Below are 14,070 nucleotides of genomic sequence, written 5' to 3' on the forward strand. Positions count from 1 at the left end.
ATACTTTTCGCCTCCAAGCACCGAATATTTGCTGGTGCCAAGGAGGTCATTTAACAAGTAACAAACTTGCTGGGTGACCCCTGCTAGATTTTGGTTATACTAAAACCCACCTTTTATTGTACCAGGTGATCTAATCACTGACCTAACAAGAGTAGGAACCAAAAAGTCTTCCAGTGCTGGGATTCTGTTAAACCTCTGTTAGCATCTGGAGACGGTGAGGGGTGATAGGGGGTACTGGGGGCACAAGCATCCTCCTGTCAGAAAAATGATTCTTCCAACTTTTCCTTTCTCCTAGGCTTTCGGCTGCAGGCTCCAGGTGTAAAATCGGGAGCTGGAAGAGGCGCTTCCCTCCCGCATTTGGGGCGGGCAGGAGGGGAGGTGGTCCAGCCGCACAATGACAGATTATGCAAATCCTGGCGGAGCACGGAATCCAGCAGGGCGCCGGGAGAGGAATGCAGCTCATCTCCGAATTAGCCTCCGCCGTGGCGTCCTCGCCAAGCATCCCCCCCTCGCCTGAATGACATCAGAGCAGCTCCGAGTCCTTGAAAGTCTGCGGCTCCATCGGCGGCAGCAATCGGCCGCTCCTGCCAATCACAGCCCTGCCAAGCCGCCTCGCTACTCCTGGAGATCCGCGGGAGACGGAGGCTGACTCGGGCACACGGGAGCGGCGCCGGCGGCAGGACCGCCAGAGGAGCAGCTGCTCCTTGGGTGATTCCCGAGTTCTCGCAGCCTTGCTGCTGGAGCCTGGCGGCTCCCCGCCGTAATCCCCGTGTCCAAGAAGGAAGCTGCGTTTTGAACGGCGTGCCGAGCAGAGGTTTCAATCATTCCAGCCGGCTGCTCGCTCTGAAAAGGACAGGCTGGGTACAAATGAGATGTGACTGTGCCGGTAGAGTTCGGTGACCGGGACTGGAGCAAGAGGAGCCTTCCTGGGATGCTGCTCAGACAGCTGCTGGCAACTAAAAACTCTCTGTAGTTTACCTGGAGCCCTGTGAAGAGCCTTGAATAGCAGATGTCTCTTTGCTGCACGCTAGGAAGAGAAATTCTTCTCTAGGTAAGCGATTGTTCAGCTTCTCAATCTCTGCTTCTGGGTATATATTCATACAACCACATAGACAGTGCCTATACTCAGAGCAGGTATAAATATCCAGAGCATGTGTCAAATGATCTGCCTAGAACCTATGCATAGTAAGTGCTTCCAAAAGCTGCCTAGAGCCTGGCATTCCAAGGATTATTTGGAAGTTTGAGATAGTCTTTGCCACGTTTGCATGCAAGTGCCCCTGATGTAAAAGGATGTTGTTTCCGAGGGAAACAGCTGTCTGCCTAAATATATGAAAGACCACAGAAGGGAGAGCATGGGAAGTTATGTGAGGAGGAAAAGAGGATACAGTTGCTTCTGTAGTCTACTCCACATCTTTTGCTTTTATTTGCTACCACCTAGCAAAGTTCAGCAGAACTACTGTATAAAAATGACATGGTAGAAGCTTTCCATGGATATATATTAAATATACACCAAAATTAGAGTAATTGTACTGTGAGGAAGCCAAAACCTACAGATCTACTCTCTTCCAGTAGTTCGATAGCAAACAACATCTGTCAGCAACATTTTTTTTTAAACAGCATCATCATTTATAGAGTGGAAGCAAGGATTGTTAGAGGTAGTAAGAGGAAAACTGAAGAAATCAGTATGGGCTCGTCAGATCCTACAGAGCCCGAGTCCAGCAGCAGCCCAGCGTTTTTATCCTACAGCTGGCACACAGGCTCCAAGTCCCTGCTGCTGGGAATGAGCACTCACAGGAAAATGCTTAGAGGTGAACAAGTCTCTTCCTACAAGCACTGCACTGTTGTGACCACATACCTATGAAACCCACTCTCATGAAATTCTCTTTTCCCCAAGGAATTTACCAGGTCATTTTTTACTAACTCCTGCAGGTCTCATTCACATTGCTGAAGCCTCTCTCTTTTCCTCCGTGTGAATAAATGCTGCAGAATCTGGCCTATCCCCTGTAGCAGGTTACTCTACCTTTGCTAGCTTTGAATGCTCTCAGAGAACAAGACAAAAAGAGAAGTAACTCATTGTCACCCCATTTCTTCAGTAGTTTGAATCACGATCCTCCTGCCATAAATGTTCAGTCTGTGGAAGGACAGCAGGATCTCCTTGTTCATAAAGTTTCAATAGTTGGCAACATTTCCAGGTGCTCCCTGTCTTGCCCCATCCTGTCTGTACACTTTTCCCATGGACCTTTACCCCTCCACCAAGCTGCACTGTGTGCCTTGCTTTTGGAAATGCTGCTCTAAAGGAGGGGCTGGGGATGGGGTGTGAACTGCCAAGGCACATTTAACTAAGGAAATTCTTGGCTTCGAGTTTTCTCCTGAATTGTATCAGTCAGATACTATGATCTGCTCAATTGGATTAGATGTTCCTAATGACATTGCTCTGTGCAGAAGTTTAAGACTGTCTATTAGGTTTTGTGCCATTTCCCCAGAACATTGCCATTTTTTTTTGATTCATAATAGATGCCTAATGTCTGAAAGCCTCAGAATTGAAAGCAGGAGTATCTTAATGTCTTGTTGACACCACTCACTCCTGCAAGGCTGGGAAAATGCTCCTCTAACATGCATTTTATCAGAGCAAATCAAATTCGAAGGGTTACATTTAAGCAGAGAGCAGGATGCTTCAGTGACTGACCCCTTGCACACACACACACACATATATACCCCCACACATAAATCCTGTTCAGCCTGAACAGCCTGTTAACTCACACTATCAAGTTCTGGAAGTCCTATTAAAACTTTATGGGTGTTTAGAGACTGTGCTATCTGCTGTGTCACTCTTTGTAATGGCCATGATCAGACTTAGCACCATGCAGGAATCATGAGCTGCTCTAGAGTTCAACTGTCATATTCACTATGAGCAGGATAAAAATATGCTAATAGTAAAGATGGCTTTTTTAAAGGTTGCAGTACAGGAATTATCCCAGCAGTATAATGAGATACTTTAAGGAAAATGTGGCCATATATTGCAAACCCATGGCAATACTGAGCAGAGAAAATGCTGATGAGTTACTATTAGTTCTGACTATGAGTTTTCAGTTAGATAAACAAAAAATTGCATTTAACTCTATGTCTCCAGAAAAAGATTCATCATCTTTCTACAAACAGTAAAGGAAACCATATAATGAACTTTTTCTTAAAAAAAAAAAGTATTATTTCTGTTCCAAATCATTCTGATTTAGCCCACAAACAGTTTTGCTTTGATTGCCTCTATGACCATAGGGCTGGCTGAGCTTCACCTGCATGTATACAATGCTGTTTGCTCCCATCCAGTGTTTGCCTTGCAAAGCTTCCATAATCACAGAATCTAAGAATGGTTTGGGTGGGGAGGGACCTTAAAAAGTATCTTAATTCCAGCCCTTTTTCTGCAGTTTCATAGGTGCATCCAAGAACTTGCTTTCCATACCCACAAAATTGGCTTTTCTGAACAAAGCAACCCCTGGGCTAAGAGCTGCAAGGCATTGCAAGCAGGGGCCTGGATGGCTGAAGGAGAGGTTGACTTGGAATTGTGCAGAAAGCTGCACTTTGCCCAGCCTGGGGAATCATTTCAGGAGCAGGGCATTGAGCTTAGGGTGAGCCAAGGGCTCTCCACACTTTCCAAGGTGAAGGGAGCCTGGGTTGAAACCATTTGCAAGTGTTCAGCAGTACAGGGAAAGGTGGCAGTTAATCAGATCCCTTGTTCTCAGGCCTGGGATGCAGTTGAGGACCATCAGAGCAGGTGGAAAGGCTGGACTCTCAGGGAGGAGGAGGATCTCTGTTGAAAATTGGATGGAATGTCCAAGAGTCCTGTCTCCCATTTTGAGATGGGCAGAGGAATGCACATCTCACAGCAACAAGTCTCTTTCTCCTATTGAGATGTTAAAGCAATGCCCCTCAGGAAGGTAAGCCACCCAGAAGAGCACCAGATAGAAATTCTGAATCAATTCTCCATCTATGTCAACATCTAAATTAGAAAAATTGAGCTATTAAAAGCATCGGGTGCTGGAAGAAAATGAAAATCATGCACGTCAATCCCAAATATTTATTACAACTACTGTCAGGAATAATTACAATGGAATCAGAATTTCTACTGAAATTAACAGTTGCTATAGAAAAATAATAATATTTTACCTAAACAGCAATGCCACCAGAATTACATGGCAACAGCACACCAGCATAGAAACCATGTTAGTACTTGATGAGGGAAACACATTGGCCCCAGAAGTCATGGATGGCCATTTAGGCTCAATTCTGCAAGGAACACGAAGCTATCTAAACCTATTTCCTTCCCTCTGGCGACAGGAGGGGTCGCAACTGCTCTCCCCAAGTGGAGGCAAAGGGAGCAAATCAATCCTCCCTCCTGTGCTGCAGGGATGGGTTTTACAGAGCCAGAGCAAACACAGAAGTAGAAGCCAGGGCAGGGTGGCCTTCCTTCATGAGGAAGGAAGCAAAAAGGAAGAGATTCCCTGTTCTTCCTTGGATGCTGGTGACATAAGAGCTGTCCTTGGCTTACTTAGCCTGGCCAAGGGAGATCAGGCTGACACCCCCACGGTACAGACTCTTACCAATGGCTGGGTTTTCATCCCCCATATGTAAATACCATTACCAGGCACAAGCAGAGAGAATAATGTGGACAGGCTCTTCCCTGAGCAGAGCTCTGCACGAAACCTCCCCTCCTGAAGGACTATCCCAGCTACTTATTCCAGCCCCTGCTCTGCCAGGCTCCACTGAAAGGATTGCATTTAGCTTTTAGTGTATAAATAAGTGTTCTGATAAATAATTAATAGTAGCTGCTGGCCATAAAAGAGGCGGCTGTTTGGAAAGTTAAAACAGTCTGTCATGAAATATGCACCCACCTCCTCTGTGTTCTACTTTCAGGGGCTGTTTTACAGCACCAAGAACATCTTGTCCTTTTCCATGGGACCATATTGTGCAAGGAGGAGGCCAGAGCTCAAGTTCCAGACCCTCAGGGTATTCTTGAATTTCTTTTCTCTCATGGGGATATAGATCACCCCCTAAACCACCAGAGGGGAGGGCAGGTGGTCAGTGATTCACAGAGGAATTTTTGGAAATTAGAGGAAAATGCACTGTTCTAGGCTTCTGGGTAAGATACAGAAATTAGACTTATTGATCACTTTTGATTTTAAAGCCCTCATGGCTTTTTGGGTTTTTTTATTTTAAACCAAAAAAAGCAGGGTCCTCTGGCTTGATATTTTGCCAGACTACTTGCCCTCTACCCACCTAAATAGCTGGTATAACTATAGGGTATTTTTATTCATTACTACTCAGTAGACTGTATTTGGGGTGCAATTTTAAATGGCTTCACTATTCTGCCCCCATACAGTCCTGCTGTTTAGGGTGGAACTGTACATTAGAACACTGGTGAATTAATCACCTGCACAAGGGCATGGTAGTATTACTTGTACCTCAAAAATCAGAGAATTCTGTGATATGCAATGTCCACATGGCAAGCAAAGTGAGCCATGCATGCCTCCAAACACCTGACAGACCCATCAGACTAACCCTCCATCAGCCTTGGTGCAAGCTCCATGTGCCTGCATCAATCACAGGCAGTCATTCTGCATACTCACATTTTTAATTGAAGGGCCTCCTAAAAGGCTTTCTCCTCCATTAAAAAAAATATTTGTGTTCAAGCAGAAAATAAAGCCTCTATGTATATGTTAACTAAACCTGAGCTTTATGGATTAAGAGATATTGTGTCAAATGATGAGACAATTTTGTAAGCCCCTTCCATAAGCCAGAAAGGCCAGGCTGGATTTGCTTGTCCACAATGCACCCTGGAGATTCTTACTGAAAACCAAGTAGAGTTATGCAGTGAGGCCCCAGGAGAGGACAGGAATGTAAAGACAATTCCAGCCTGATTCAGGGGCAGTATGTTCAGAACGACTGACAACCATTTGGTTTTGGTTTTTTATTCCACATTCTCCCCCCCAACAATAAGTTAATGCCTCAGTAGTTCAATAAACAGAGATTTTTCACGAAAGCAAGAGGTTAATCAAAGCCTCTCTATTCCATCACAGAGCTCTAATGGTATTAGTTCTAGTTCCAGTCTCTGAGCTCAGCGTGACTCAACAAAAAAATCCCTTGAATTCCCAAGTAGGACCCTTATCCTACTAGTGGCACTTCCAAATGGAACTTTATCTCCACAAAACAAAGAATAGATCTTTCAGAAGGAAACATTTGTTTTTATTTTGAACCAAGAGCAAAACAGTATCTATAGGTCACAGATGACACACCAGAAACCTCTGAAGACATCTTTCATTTGCCTGACAAAGTGGCTCCTTTTGGAGAAACCCCATAAAGCAGTGGCAGGAATAAACACAAAGGACTTGAACCAGGGTACAACAAAAAAGAAGAAAAAAGAAGCAAGCACAGCAAACACATTTGCCTACATATGAAAGTATGAATTTTGCACTGGCTTTCCCAAAAGCACACTTTGCAGTATCTGTGCTATACACATCTGAACCATCAAACATGAATCATCTTAGAGCATTTTACAGATAATGCCCATATAAAGGTAGAAAAGACTAGTATTCCCTCAACAAAGACAGGGAAAATGAAATACTGAAAAAAAAAAAAAATCAGTGGCCTCCAGAGGGCAAAACATGATGGTGGCAGAGACAGAAATCAAAGGGTCTACTCCCTGCCTAATTTTTTCACCATAAAGCATTTTTCCTCTTGATAGGCAAACAGTATCCCTCCAGTCATTTCAAGGTAAGAATTTCAATTTATGTTAATAATCTTGGATAAAGCTTTCTCTGACTGTCTTGTCTGCAATACTTAAGTACATTAAAGGGAAAGTCTCTTGGATATTGTAGTATTTTTGTTACATGACCAAATATCTCTGCCTAGGTTAGTTTTACTGACAGCAGTCATATGTGCAGCCCTAAGTGGTCCCCACAAAAAGCTCATCTTGCCTGTAAACAACTGGTACTAAGACTCCAAATTTTCTTGAAGGACTGCCTAGAACCTAGTCTAGAACTAAGACTAGGAAGAGAGAGGAGAGATATTATAAGCTCAACTTCCTGCTCCCCAAACTGCCATGCAATAGAAGCAGTGATATGTTCAAGTATTTATGAGCAAAGTGGAAGTGAGTGAATTTTCCCCTTTAGAAGCTGTTTGGAAGTCCAAGAAACACACACACACACACACACACACACACACAAAGAAAAGGCACACATGGAGGGCCTCCCTGGCTTCATTGACTCTCCTTGCTTCATTTTGTTTCAAAGACACTTACTGCTTGCCAAGCCCTGCCAGGTTGTCACCAGCACTGGTGGCTTGCATGATGCTCCAGCCCACACATCTGCTCTGATCAGAGACTGGTGGGACCAATCTCTGTGTATTCTCCTCCTTTTTCTGTCAAACCCTCTCAATGATAACAAAATCCTTCAGCCAGTGAGGCCAAAGATGGGGAAAGGAGACTCCAGCAGAAATTACTTAAAAGAGTAAATAAAGGGAAGCTTTTAAAATGAGAATTAATGTATACAGAGCTTGGGAACTGTGTCTGACTGGCTGGAACCAGGCTTGAGCAAACTCAGAACAAACCTCTGTTTAAATTTCATGTGGCAAACGTGCTGTACTAAAGATTTAAGTTACAAAGTCTTTGTTATCTGGGTTTAAATAGACTTCTTCTGCAGTAGCAATAGATCATTACTATGTGACAGCAGTAGTCCCTCTGAAATAAGTTAGTGGCCTCCTTTTAATTCCTAGCACAGATGTGACCACATCTGACTTGCTCACAAATAGTCCCTGTGACAGGATACAGACACCACACAACATGTTATTCAGTGAAATATATTGGCATTGGTATAAGAGTGGACACATTTTAATTATCTCACATGGTGGCAAACATTTTTAGCTCCCAGAAAAGCTATAGGACAACAGAAAGTGTGGGAAACAATTATCTACTGAAAAAAAAGCATAAAGACCAAATAGTTTAGCTTCTAACAGGCTGTTCCAGAGCCTGGGACTATATCTATTTTTTGTGTATAAAAAAATGTCCAGAAAGTAAAGTTTTAGTAATCACCCACAAATCTGTAATCCTTGGTAAATTTTCAGAATCAATACAGACAATCTGCAGTTATTTGGTTGCTAATAGAACTATTAAAAAGGGTTTTAGCAATTTTTTTTTAATGGCTTAGCTTGTCTGCCCGATCAAACAACACGTACAGAGTTTGGCTACTGCATTGATTGACTTGAAGGAGTCCTAGTTAGGCAGCCATTCTATTGCACAAATGTTGTCTCTCAGCTGAGTTCACAACACAAATCATTCTGTTGGAACTGGATAGCTAATTGACAGCCTCATCAAAGTGGAAAACAGTACCAGAATAGATGGACTGTAATAAAACATCTGATACAGCATCTCACAAAAGTTTTATTTGAAGAGTTAAATGAATTCAAATTGGCTTCCATTGAAGCATTAAACTATGAATTGAAAAGTGATGAAGAGCCATTAACCAAGCGAGAGCAGGAGATTTGTTGCAGCAAGTCAGGGGGAATGTTCTGTAGGCTGCCTCTGAGCACCGTGCAGAGGCTGCTGTTATTCCCCACCTCCATGCACAGGGGCTGGGGCACTGCCAGCACGGACATTTCACCTGCACTCTCCATGACTGCCACCGGGAAAGCAGAGCAGGGATCAGTCCTGCAGGGCACACACATCCCTGTGATCACAGGCCCAGCTCCCTGCCATGACATTTTGGCTCTGTCATCATGGCTTTGGCAGTGAGCTGCTGACCTTCAGATCATCTCTCAGCACCACCTTTTCAGCCTTTTCACTTTGCTACCCACGTCATGAGGGTTGCAAACAGCTGCTGAAGGACATTATGCAAGGACAAGGGGCTGTTGCTTCCAGCTCAGCCACGGGTGTCTGAGTGACCTTGGCAAAGTCAGGCTTGTACCCTTTAATGCTATTTTAGTCTTTTGCATTTTTGGTGAGTTACTGCTGAGAAGTGGTAGATCTTAATACCATCACTCATGCTAGATGGACACATTTATTAGAAACTGCATTGGCAAGGTACATTTTAAATTATCATTAAATCATTTCAAGTATGGCCTCAGAGTTAAGATGTTTTGCCTGGTGACATCAAAATATGTGTATTGTGATAATTTTGCTATCACCACACAACATCTGGCACAGCTCAGAGGGTGAGTGTGGTCACTAACACTTATCTGTTGTGATGATCACTAGAGCCACTCTGTCAAGAAACAAAAAATACATATATAGCTTCTCTCTTCATGCATCAAGAGAGACTTCATGCACTCCTCAGACTATACCTAAATTACTGATTTCTAGGAGCTTGCACTCCAGAGAAAGCACGAATCAGAAGTTTCTGAGGAAATATTACAACTACTCATTATATTCAGAAGTACTGATGCATTAGAGATCCATAAATTGTGCCATTTGGAAGAAGCCTCACTGAAACATCCCAGATGGGATATTTATGGGATTTTCTGGGTGGTCCAAATGACCGTGGGACTGCTGGGAGTTAATGGGTCAGAATAAGGAAGCAGTGAGGCTGAACATCAGGCAACACTCACCAGAAATGTGGTCTGGCTAAGTCTTAAAACACATTTCTGCTAGGAGCTAAGCCACAGGAAACGTCACATTTGGGCTGGGGAACCAAAGGATGTGCATGTGCATAGGTGTGCACATGTGTGAGAACATCCCTGTGAGCAAAACTCATCTCCAAATCACGCTCCAGCAGGGAGCCTTTTCACCACTTGCTGAAACCATCTGGGAAAGTTTAAAGCCAAAGAGAAATAGAAGTCAGAAGAGGCAAACAGCTCCCTTCCAAGTATTGTTTCATGCTAAAATCACACCAGCTTTCATCAAGTGCACAAGTTGAAGTATTTCGAACTCTTTGCTTTATATTCATTGATTATTGACTTCACCCTTTGGCATCATTTAACTTTCTGAAATCACACAAGATTACACGTGCACTATAGACTTGATCAAATGGCTGAAAATACTAAAAAATTGGGGGTTTAACTTGCACATGATTATGCTTTGAAAAGAAACAAAAGAGGTGAAAGTACTGAGCAGCCTCTCCACTCAGAAATGATAAAATAGAAGTCACAAGGTCTGCAACAGCCTTTATCAGCTGAGAAGCTGACCTTATCCTAGGTAAAAAGAGTTTTCTAATATCTTGTGATGAGCTAGGAGAAGCTGGTACCAACACCCCTCTCAACACCCCACATTTACAAACACAAAACACGTTGCAGCTTTGTTAAGTTTGAAAAAATATAATTACTTTTAAAGAGGATGTAAGTTTTGTAAGCTCAGTCAGAAAATCTCCTGGAAACTTTTCTGAGAGAAGGAAAAGAAGAGCACTCTTTTTTTCTTCTGCAGTGAACAGAAATGCTGAATTTTTGCTACTGGTCACCAGGAGTCATTTATCACTCAAATCAGGTTGCTTGTTTCTGTAATGAATGAGGAGTCCCATGCAAGGAGCAGCAAGGCAGGTACCATGATTCATTGGGCTGCTGGTAAGTGACAGGAGTCATACAAGCTTAGAAAAGAAAGAAAAGAGGCAAGGCTTTACATTAGGTTTTTAGCCCTAAAGGGAAGTTTTATACATAGACAATAAAGACATTGTGACTTGTGATTGATGCTGGAATAAGGAGGGGAAAGCTCTGGCCTGCCTCCAGGTGAATTGCTGCCAGCAGTGCACTCCGGTGCAGACAGATCATCAGCAATGGCCACACTGCAGTGGAACAACGAGGGTCCAGCTCCTCTGCTCGGCCCTGTCAGCACTGACACTCTTCTAAACCCACTGCAGATGTGAAGTCCATTAGCTCCATCCTCAGGGCAAATGAACACAGCTGATGGATTAATACCAATATTTCTACTTCCCATAAGCTCAAGCAGCTCAGAGATCCTTCCTACCCATGATCCGAGGTAAGAGGAGCTCCCCAGCCCACACCAAGTCTGCTTGTTCAGGCACCAGGAGCCCTGGGGGAAGCTGTGCCCGTGGGAACTGGCCCGTGGGGGAGTCAGCTTTAATTCCTGATGCACACTTAACACATGGCATTAATAAGGGGCTGTTTCTCTTGGCTGTCGTGCTATCGGTTTTAAATAGTCAAATCCTGATCTCCCAATCAATCATCTTCAAAATCAGTACACTTTAGTCATCAATCAAATGCATTTTTGCAGGCAAGCAGGAAGTGCTATTTAGCAAGGAGGCAGCAATTTTTAAACCTACATTTTTCTTCAGCTGCCTGAATTAAAGAAAAATTAGAGTCCCTGCAGATGTCTCTGACATCACAACAGAGTTGTACTGCTCTTGCTGGGGAAAGGCCCCACATTGAGGAAACTGGCTGAATGGACAAGATCTACTGAAGGACCAGCTCTGAATGACTGGAACCTTGATTCCTTGACCAAACATGCCCAGCTTTGGGCTTTACCTCCCTGAAGAGTCAGTGAATGCTCATCAGTGACCACAGGACCTCAAATACCAGTTACCAAAATGCAACTCCATTAGTAACACTAATTATGAAATATGGCCTATTTTCATGTTTTTCAAATTAATCTAGCACAGGAACTCTCCGAAGATAGTAGAATTCTGGAGCGAATATAAAGCTGTTGAACTTTAAGGGGGAGAATTTCAAAGGCACAAATGGCACTTAACTTCCAATTATGCCTCAGAGAAAGTTCCACTAATGGCTAATATAGCTGATTTATTTTCATAACCTTTAATTACTTCACACCATTCTTTTTTTTACTGAACAGTATAATCACTTCAACAGAGCAGTTCAGAAACAATGTGCAGACTAAAAAAGGTCTGCTCCAATGCCAGGTTTCCTTACACAAGTTTAAATTCTTTATCAATTGTATATAATTATACATCTCAGTAAGTGGGAATACTTGCACTTAATTATAACATCTACATACAACAGGCAGTAGCTGACATAAAATCTGATTATTAGTATTTTATCTTCATGAGATTTTACCAGTGTTATTGGGAGGAAATAGAGATGAAGACCATAGTTTTGTTCTGACTAGTATAAAGTCAAGGGCTTCTCCTATTTTACTAATACAAGCTATAATATTCGTGAAGTTTATTGTTTTGGCAGCTTGCAATACCAGTACCCAGGAGATGCAGCAGGGCCAAACACTGAGGGAAAAATGTGCAATTTTAGGTCTTGTCACAAGCTATTCCCTTGTGCCACAGGTGGAGGCTGAAACATTTGCAAAGCATCCAGGGTGATCTAGCGGCACGTTTCTTAGAGCAGAAGCCCTGGTTTTGATTTAATTTTAAACACAGGAGTCTTAATGAAAGTGTTTGACGTGCCCTGGGGATTTCCGAAGCCTTGTGGCCGCAGGCAGGGCTGTGCTCTCGGGAGCCCGGGCACAGCAGGGGCTGCCTCGCAAAAGCGAGAAGCGATTGCCCTCTAGTGCCCAGAGCAAGCCGAGGATGCACAGTCCGGGGAGGGGGAGTTGACGATTTTTTCCAGGTTACCTGCCTGTGTCGTGCTGCCCGACCAGGCTTTTTGCAATCAGCTGTTTGTGGGGGGACACATCACCCGGCCCTGCAGGCTGCCCCTCCCACGGAGAGCGGGAGTCCTGATCTGAGACACCCTGGGCTCAGTGACTCATCAATGTCACCCAAACTCCTGCGCCGTCTGGCACAGGATGCTGGCTACATCCAGTCTTATCTTTTAAGGAAATCTTAATTGGAGGTTTAATAAGAAGTGAAATCCCGCCAAGCAGACAATTGCAGAACAAGGGAAGCACCAAAGCAGGGCAAATACTCTTAAGCTTATCAGGATGACTTCAATTTCCTAATGGTAGCTGTGATTTATTTTTTATTTCTTCTCTCGCATGTAAGAAAGGAGTAAACGCTTATTTCTGTCCCTACCTCACTCCCCTCTTGGCCAGCTGTGTGACACAGCAGGGTCACTGCTGGAATAGCCCACAGTCCAGGGGTATCAATCTGCTTGCAACCTTCCAAGTGAGGAAGGTAAATCAGATAAGAGCTTGAACCTGCCAGAGCCACAAATGGTCTCAGAAAACAACTCCTTCTCTCTAAATGCTTCTTACAAGCATTTTCCTGTTTTAGGTGCAAGCCTTAAGATGAATGAATAGTTTTCAGAACACAAGTCAGAAGTGTAATCTGAGTTAATGGAAGAGGACACATCAACTGATAAGTATCTGCCTGGAAAAATCATTTCTTCCCCGCAGTTCCAAAATCATTCATTGTTTACTGTCTCACATTGTTCCAATAGACAAACAGTATAAATAATTCAGAAAGATGTTAATTCCTACTTAAATCCATAGAGCAGCATAGGCTATTTATTTAGTTAGCTTTAACTGCTTCTGAATCATACACTTTACTGTTACCAATGGCAGTTTTTCTTGAATTTGGGCAGAACTGCCAGGAATTGCACGAGGGCTTCAGAGCAATGAGGTTGAAGCACCTCGTACTTCATCTATACAGGGACAGACCAGAGACCAAGGGCTTTAGCTGGAAGTGTCATGGACCAGCACACACACCTACTTGCCCACCTGGCACTGAAACAGCTCCCTTGAGCTACTTCTCCTGCTACATAGCACTTCCCATTGATGGAGACAGAGCCGTGCACAGCTGCACCCTGCAGTTGTAGCAGCCTGCTCATTCACTTGGAAAATCCCCATAGAACCTTTAGAGATCCTAAACTGGACCATGAAGTACTGACTGCTCTGAGTGCAGAATGCAAACTGGAGAGAAAGGCCTACAAATCTTTCCTCAGACTCTTGTCATGTCTTTCACTTTGGTCACATTAATTTTTCAATCCCACACACAGTTTATCCCTCACGCAGTTTGAATTTGACATGGAGAACGATCTCATATTTAACAAAGATTCACTTGGTCCTCATTTTGCCCCTAAAATCTTCCATTGTTCCTATTTGCAATAGCAACAACACATTTTAGATAAGAAAAGCTGATAAGTAGATGCACATGCTCAAAACGTTATGTTCAGAGTTCTTTTCTGTATCCTAAGAACACCGGAGAGCTGTTTAATGCAGCTTATCTTAAT

General features: G+C 43.4%; 1 protein-coding gene across 2 annotated transcripts in view; it reads left to right on the top strand.

Annotated features, from left to right (window-relative positions):
• The first annotated feature begins 428 nt into the window (after nt 1-428).
• The window catches only part of NDST4 (N-deacetylase and N-sulfotransferase 4), a 67,848-nt gene continuing 54,206 nt past the window's right edge, over nt 429-14,070 (top strand). Inside the window, exons 1-2 of one of the 2 annotated variants that reach the window (XM_088164241.1) lie at nt 429-1,051; nt 4,909-5,001. The gene's annotated coding sequence lies outside the window, so the exon portion shown is untranslated. The remainder of the gene's footprint in view (nt 1,052-4,908; nt 5,002-14,070) is intronic. The other variant, XM_014887938.2, reaches the window with a different exon arrangement.

Source organism: Sturnus vulgaris, chromosome 4, assembly GCF_052056855.1.
Source record: "Sturnus vulgaris isolate bStuVul1 chromosome 4, bStuVul1.hap1, whole genome shotgun sequence".
NCBI classification, from domain to species: domain Eukaryota; kingdom Metazoa; phylum Chordata; class Aves; order Passeriformes; family Sturnidae; genus Sturnus; species Sturnus vulgaris.